This window comes from Acanthochromis polyacanthus, chromosome 1 (assembly GCF_021347895.1).
Source record: "Acanthochromis polyacanthus isolate Apoly-LR-REF ecotype Palm Island chromosome 1, KAUST_Apoly_ChrSc, whole genome shotgun sequence".
Classification (NCBI taxonomy): domain Eukaryota; kingdom Metazoa; phylum Chordata; class Actinopteri; family Pomacentridae; genus Acanthochromis; species Acanthochromis polyacanthus.
Genome location: NC_067113.1, coordinates 42,787,535 through 42,796,214, shown reverse-complemented (window position 1 = coordinate 42,796,214; position 8,680 = coordinate 42,787,535).

The window sequence follows — 8,680 nt, the reverse complement described above, 5'->3', positions numbered from 1 at the left end:
TTTTGAGTACTTTGACGTCCATGTGTTGTTAATTAAATTCAGTTTATTCCCATTTAAAGAACAGATAAATTCAGATATCTACCACAGCTTTTGCCTACAATAGATACATCACACCAAATAAGTGGCTTAAATAAGTGAGGAGGCTGGACGAGATAAAGTCATGAAGTTCAAGGATATTCCTCAGTGTTGCTGCAAAGACTCTGCCTCTTCTGCTACTGGAGCACAATGCTGATCCAGTCTTTGTCACTTAGCACTACTTTCATTCCCCTTTATGCCACCTATAGCACAAAAGTGCAGCTGAGGACAACTCAAAACTGCAGTGGCAATAGAATGACAGTAACAGCTGTAATGAAAGAGTGACAAGTTTATCTGAAGGGTGATCCAGAATTTTGGAGCCATGGTTACTATTGTGTCACTACCCTGCAGGAATGATATTCAGAAAGAAAAAAAACAGCAAGAGAATGAAAGGAAACAATCCAACCAAAGCCATGTGGTAATTAAGACCCAGCATGTATATGTGAATGTGAAAAGGAACAGGAAATGTTTTTCTAGTGAATGGGGAAAAAGGTGAATCCAATAGGTCCATATGAAGTACCTCCATGTATATAACTAATACACATGTATATGTTAAAACTTGTGGATTTATGGCAAAGGACGCTAAGAATAGATTTTTTTTTTCCCCTTTGGGTGTAGTTTGTCTTCTGCAAACTTATTTTAATTTATCAGATCAATCCAACTTGCTGTCTCCCAAAAGTTACCTTCATACACTTTTAAACTGCTTTTTCAATTAGGCTTTGATGCTATTGAATTTTCTTCCAATCGATCAATGTTTGAATGTATATCAGCTGTTTATTGCACTGCTTTCCATCTGTTGCTCATCATCAACATGGTAACCCTGAAAATGAGAAAAACAGATGAGAAGCTTTAAATATATTGTGAAAGGGTGTTGGCTTTTTCTTTACTCAAAGCCATGATAAATTCTTAACCTTTTCCCTGCCCGGCCGGGGCTCCAAGCGAGCTGAGTTGATAATGTGACGTCTACAGAGTGTAGGCCCCTGATTGGACAAGCGGTGACGACACATGAGACCTGTGCTGTGGACGAATGAAGAGGTCGAGACTTTTCTGTCTTTGGTGGTGGACCAAAGAATCCAGAGGGAGCTGGACGGTGCGACTCGCAACGAGAAAGTATATCAGGATGTCTCTGAGTGGATGGCCGCCTACGGATACAGCAGGACAAAGAAGCAGTGTCAGGAGAAGCTGAAAAAGCTCAGAAGTGACAATCAATCCATCAACGACCACAACGCCGGAGTCGGTCCACCCGGAGGTGTTCGAAGTGGTTTATCCAAACAGACGCCATTTACAGGCACCAACCATAGACTGTATATATAGATGGACGTAGCATCTGGCTCCAGAATTGAAGCCAACCCGGAAGTGTCAAAAACTTGCAATATCATGCCATCCGTTAGGGTTGGTTCCAAAAAGCTTTTTCTCCATAGACCCCAATTCATTTTTGGAAAAAATAAAATTTGATAGACTGATTTTCTACAGCTCAGGATTTTTTTCCTGTTAGTTTTCATGGTCAAAATGAGAGATCAGGCGGCCGATCTTAAAATAAATCAATACTGAATTTTAAATAAATTGTTAAAGTTGGCGGAGCCAGGGGGCTTGGCTATACTTGATAGACAGCAACAGAAGCCTCTGCAGTAAAATGTGGGCGGGATAAGAGAGTCCTCAGCCAATCCTGCCCCTAGTTGCTCTCCGGTCCAGCCTGTTTGATGACGCTTTTTACGTCACTGGCTCCAAAAAATCCAAAACGGCGACCAGGAAGTAGCAAAATCCGGGCTTCATTTTCTCGGCGTTGAAACCAACGGGTGACGTCACGGTTAGTTTACGCCTGGCACCAACCAGCGATAAACAAGAGGGCAAGTGGCCTCAACTCCGCCACTGCATTATTCAAGACCATGTTCGAGGACAGTGAGCGTTTTGTGACTCCATCCACAATGAGGTGGTTCTCAATTGTAATAGAAAACGACCTAAACCGAGTCGAGTTGAGCCGAGTAGGTGCTAGTGGAAAAGCACCTTTAGTCAGCTGGGATCGACTCCAACCTCCGGCAACCGTAATGAGGATTAAGTGGTGTCCAGATAATGGATGGATGGTTATGTTTCTGGCTTCTTCACGTTCATGGATAGCATAGCTTTTACCACCACCTTTTGATGATGCCACACATCCTGGTTAATTGAGCCAAATTCGCTTTTCTTTACTTTTCTTAAATCCTTAGCAACACTTCAAAAGTTTGTTTCAGATTTGTTGAAGAACTATATGGAAACACATCTGTAGAGCTTCTAGTTCGGCTGTTGCCTGTTATTGTCACAGTTTTCAATAACGGATGATTCAAGAAAGCTGCCACTCCTGTCCACTTTAGCTCATTTCTGATTGAATAATAGCATTCTCTTGCAAATTGTCTACTCTCTTCCATTAGAGCAATGTGTCCTGTTGTGGTGCGTTGTTCTCAGCACTGTTAAATTGTGAAGCCAGAACCAGAGGGCTGTTTGGCAGACCACCAGAACAGGGAATTCACCAACAGAAGAGCAAAATAATCAGCCGCCCTACTGAATTCATGCAACTGATACAAACCACATGTGCATACAGCCAGCTGCTATTTGGACAATAATGCAATCATTTAATTGCACGATGTTCTTTTAGGATTTTTGGGAGCCTCCTGTGGCATAAAAAATTCATACCAGACTCCATGCCAAACATTGTCTCTACCTTTCGTCAGGAGCCTTTGTGGATTCAATACAATCTGGTGCATTTGGTTTTATTCTCAATGGCAATTTATTCCCAATATACATTCATTTTTCGTCATCTGTCTGCGAGATTATCTTTGTCTCTGAGAGAGTGTCTCTGTTTATGTCTGGAGTAGAATTGTGGAACGAAACAAACAGCATTTGTTCTGTGGCTGAGCCCGCTGAGACACTGGAGTTTAGCTGGAAAATCAGCTCCGCTTTAAAAGCATTTTGATGGCAGTTATAGGTTACAAAATGTTTCGGTGGATGATGAAGGGTTAGTGTCTGATTATGTAAATGCAAACTTGTAAACACAAAAGTAATCGCTGTCAACATTATTTGTGTTTTCCCACTGGTATTTTCATTAGGCTCCCGAACACAAAGAAAGAAGCCTCTTGGTCTCTTATCAGGACTCATTTGTGGTATAATTACATCTGCACTCGATTGTCAAAACAAATTTGCTCAGGACAAATTATGATATAACTTCCAAGGAAAAAATGTGATGGTTTATTCTCATTTTTGGACTTACAAGCACACTTTAGAACATGGGTGTCAATCTCATCTTACGGACCACATTCAGCCCAATTTGATGCCAGTAATCTATAAATTACCACAACTCCTATTTTTTCCTTTTCTTTAAGTACAAAAGAGTACAATCTAAAAATGTTCACATTTAAGGAATCATCTTTTTACAAAACATCATGAACAACCTAAGATTTTTTGTAAGAAAAATAAATTAATATTCAACAATATTATACCTCAGTTTGTCATTTCAACATTACAACTTCCAGATCACAGAGTGTCTACAAAGGAACACGACATTTAATCACAGGTATCTGGAACTGAATGATATATTATTTTACTTTATGATCGAAACAACAAAATTTAGATAAAAAACAACCAAAACAGGACAAAATGTTACAAAAATGAGACATAAAATGACAAAAGCGGAAACAAAAAGACAACAAATGAGACAAACAACACAAAGCAAAACAAAAAGACAAAAAATTGACAAAAAAGTTAGTGACAATAAAATAGACAAATGAGACAAACAAAACAAGAAATGACAAAACCAAAAAGCAAAACGAACAAAACAAGACAAACACAAGCAAGACCAAAAGAAAACACAAAATGAGAAAAACAAGAAACAAAGTAGCAAAAACATGACACAAATGACATAAGTCAGACAAAAAAACAACAAAAACAAGACAAAATATTACAAAAATGAGACAAAACGACAAAAGTGTTCTTTAGTATTTCACTTTGTGATAAAATCATCTTGTCATGATCTCAAAATTATTTTAAATTTGTAGTTTTATAAATTCATCATTTGCAGTTAATGTCTTCTCTGTCGTTTTTACACTTCACAAAGTCGTCCTGCGGGCCGGACCAAACTCTCCAGAGGGCCAGTTGTGGCCCGCAGGCCGCATGTTTGACACCCCTGGTCTAGAATAGGGATGCAAACAATTAATCGATTATCGATTAATTGTCGATAAGAAATTACTCGATTAAAATAAGATAATTGCAATTAATTGCGTTTTGCACTCGTAATTCCCCGCCAGCCCGCATGAGGGCGCGCTTGACAGCAGACGTCCTTGACGCACACGCGGGAACACAAGAGAAGCTGGCCTTTGACGACAACAAGACAAATGAGAAGCGGTAAGCTGGCAGGATGAAGAGGACAAGACGGAGGTCGGTATGGAACCACTTTAAGTTGGTTAACGAAGACAAAGATGCCAAATGCACAATCTGTGGAAATATTTTAAAGTACAACTCCTCCGCAACTTCGTGCTGCAAGGAGCGAGTAGCTCTCAGCCTACAATCACCACAGCATTGGGATGAAGAGTATGCGACTCCACAAAGGCAGAGGGCATTACCCAGTGGATATGTGACATGGTTACTACAGACATGCTGCCAATAAATGTTGTTGAAGGACAGAGGTTTAGAGAGGTAGTAAAGTACATCGAGCCAGGATACGACATTTCCTCTAGAACAACAATAACCACTCGCATGGAAGCAAGCTATGCGAGGAAGAAGGCAGAGTTAAAAACACAACTTGCAACCGCGTATGTAGCCCTCACAACGGACTGTTCCATTGAATGTGTTGTTCCCTGCTGTTAAGAATAAATCTTTTATTAAGGAATATGATTTGCATTTTCTCTTTCATAAAAAAGATAGCATTTTTGTAGAAAGGAACCTATTGATTCAGAGGGAAATTCAGCTTCTCAGAAAAATTGCCGCTTATCACTTAATCGATCATCGATCGATAAGATGAAACTACTATCGATTAATGAATTACTTGATAATTTGCATCCCTAGTCTAGAAGCAACACCTCTTCTTACTTTAACAGTTTATTTGGTCACTTTGTTCCTACACAACTCATACAACTATTGAAACGGCATTTATTTGACTATTTTCTGATCTGCTGCTGGATATTTGACACATTTCATTACTTAAGGTAAAGATTGTGGTCGTAGGTATGTAAAAAGTGGTTGCTTGATGGGAGGACATGCTCTGCATGGCCCACCTCTTCACTTAAAGAGATGTTCCCGTTCTGGCAGAACACCGAGGCTCTTGCATTTACCTTGCCTATTTAACCAATCAAGATTCTTCCACAGAGATGCGAGTTTGTCGCAGCTATCGTAGCCGTAAATATAAAAGTCATCATCTGTTCTGTTTGACAGCTGAACGAAAATGTAGAAGCTGTAATGTTTTGTTTCTAGATGTATTTTAGGCTGTTTTTATAGGACCTGCATTTAGAGGGTTGTTCTTCACCAAGCATTTTTTCTCTCTGATGTTTATTGCATGAGGTCAGAAACCCAGCACATTAATTTACCTCTATCTTTAATAACAGCCTGAGCAGCAGCCTCCAGCCACTGGACACACTCACAAAGGCAAGCACAAAACAACTATTCTTATTTGTGTCAGTGTGGCTCCTTCAGAACATTTTATAAACCAACACTGAACCATCACAAGAGAAAAGACAGTTGCTCAGCAAATGACCAGCATCTTTGTTTGTACTTATGTAACTTAAGAGATAATGTTAGATTTTAATAGAGCCACAAACTGTGCAGAGAGAAGAGGTTCTTTTTTGTCAACCTTGGTTTCTTTAAACCATGGCAACAGTTATTCCCTGAACATATTTTAGAGGGAACATGTAATACACAATTGCAGGTTTCTCCTTTTATTTTGGAGTCCACTAGAAAATATACTGTCTGACCATAAAAAAGTCGCCATTTAGGTTTAACTAAGCCAATAGGTAAGAGCTTTCCATTGGATAATTACTGCAGTAATGAATATGTTTCACCTGCAACAACCTATTAAACTCTAGCTGATGCAGTGAGGAGCTCTCCTGCTCACTGCACATCCTGTGGTCAAGGAAAAGAAGTTAATCTGTCTCAGAAGGGTCAAATTATTGGCCTCCAGCAAAGAAAAGCGATGGAAATGAAACTACTAAAATCACCTTAAGAACCGTCCAGCCATCATGAACCATCATCTTCGAAGAACAAATGGGGTCAGATCAAACTCTGAGATGATCGTAGGAAATCAACGGCTATGTTTGATAGAGAAAGTTAGAGCATTTCCACAGACAATGCGAAGGGAACTCAAAGGACTGAGACTAAACAGCTGTAACTCCCTTTGGTGTGGACTGTGAGCTTTCCAAAAACCTGTAACACACTAAAGGAAAGCAGAATATGGGCGCTTTAAAAAGCATTATGATGTTTATCTAAACCCAAACTCATTTGTTTCTGGGGATTTGACATTAATAAAAGCTTAACTTTAGTTGTGTCAGATCAGACAGGCAGTTGAGAAAATGAAAATTTTCATATGAGTTTCAGAAGGGCGATTAAAATGAAGTCAAATTAAACGCCATTTGATTGGGAGTGCTTCGTTTTTCAGAAGATGTGAACACCATCTGAGACCAAAGTTTCTGGCTGTTGTACAACACGCTTTAGTCTTTTGTGCTCTGAGAACTCTGCTATTAATCAAACCGTCATTGTCTGCTGTTTTTCTCATGAGTTAAGTTTCTCCAGAAACTGTGGCAGCCAAATGTTTATTCTGCAATAATCAAGTACTTTTGTCAGAATGTGTTTTAAGGGTTTTGTGGCAGCTTCAGTTTTGAGCTGATGACGGGTTTCATTTCTTAAGATATCTTGATTGGAAATTGAATTTGAATTGATTCAATGCGATGTTCTTCATGTCTCATTTCTTCTCTAAATCCTTCGTAATCTTCAAACAATAGTTTGCAGGCTTTGTCCTTCAGTGAACAGATGACTGATTAGATAAAGGCATTTGGTCAGTTTGTTACAGAATTACTCTCAAGGAGACTAAATTATCTTGAACAGATGTTCCCAGAGATACTATCAACCCTGACAGGTCCATTGTGTTCTCTTTGTAGTTTAACATTAAGATGTTATTAAGGTGCCATTACTTTATACACTACTGTCTGTGTAGGTTCTCATTCTTCAGAACTGAAGAAGCCTCTTGGATGAGAGGTGAAATGTCTTCAAGGAACTTTCTTAAAGTCCAGTGGATTGATTTAAACTACTATGGATAGATACATTGTTCAAAAGTTTGGGGTCACCCAGGCAATTTCATATTTTCCATGAAAACTCACTCTTTATTCATGTGCTAACATAACTGCACAAGGGTTTTCTAATCATCAATGAGCCTTTCAACACCATTAGCTAACACAATGTAGCATTAGAACTCAGGAGTGATGGTTGCTGGAAATGTTCCTCTGTACCCCTATGGAGATATTCCATTAAAAATTTCCAGCTAGAATAGTCATTTACCACATTAACAATGTCTACACTGTATTTATGATTCATTTAATGATATCTTCATTGAAGAAAAACTGCTTTTCTTTCAAAAATAAAGACATTTCTAAGTGATCCCATACTTTTGGACAATAATGTATTTTTTTTTTCTCACATCTTTGGCTCATGGAACTGAAATGTCCTTACAGCAAACTGCAGTGACACCAGTTTTGCCCCCACTAAGAGCCATGTTTGGCAAATCACACACTTCCCTCACACAGCTGATACCTATCATTCAATAACTGGCTGTGAAATGAGATTAGGAAGCAGAAGCAGTCGAGACAGGAATACAAATTTGCAGCGCTGTTTCCACTGTGCTCAATTTGAAACTGTACCCCAAGGCTTAACCGAGCAAAACCCGGACAAGCTCTTGAACATTTAGGGTTTTTTACAGAGTGGTGTTATTGGTAGTGAGAAATGTGAGTTTTGTGAAGTAATTTCTAATCTTTGGTTACGTTCCACTGTGTTGGATAGCAGGAGGACAGAGTCTGACAATGTCAAATGTCACAGTAAATGTTAGAGGAGTGGCCACCAGCACGGCCGTGTGAAAGTTTCCCTGATGGAGAGAACACAATGTTTAATTTCGTCTTCGGGAAGATTGTAAACACCAAGTGCAGTGTTACATCGAGCTGATTTTTTTCATGTTTTGAGGCATCAGCAGGAGGGTTTCTGGCATTGACAAACTATATTACATCGAATTAAAAAGAAAGCTGTTCATCGTCTTCAGCGTTCTAAGCCAGGCGGCGGGGGAGCCTCGCGGTGGCAGACATGCTTTGAGAACATGCTCTGTTACATTGGCTGACATTAAGAGAGTCTGAGTGAGAAGTGATTTAATCGTTAACATTCATGGGTGGCTTCCAGCATGCTGTGCCGCTGCCGAAAACACAACGCAGACGGCACAACGCTGAAATTACAGCCGTAATTGATTATTTTGGAGACAGTGAGAACATCATCAGACATCTGAATGCATCAGCACAACACGAGGAAGAGGCGCAGTCCGCTGTGAATGTCAGACCGACTGTCGAGAAGAAAACCCAGCAAAAACACTTGGCTCTTGGCTGTTTTTTACACC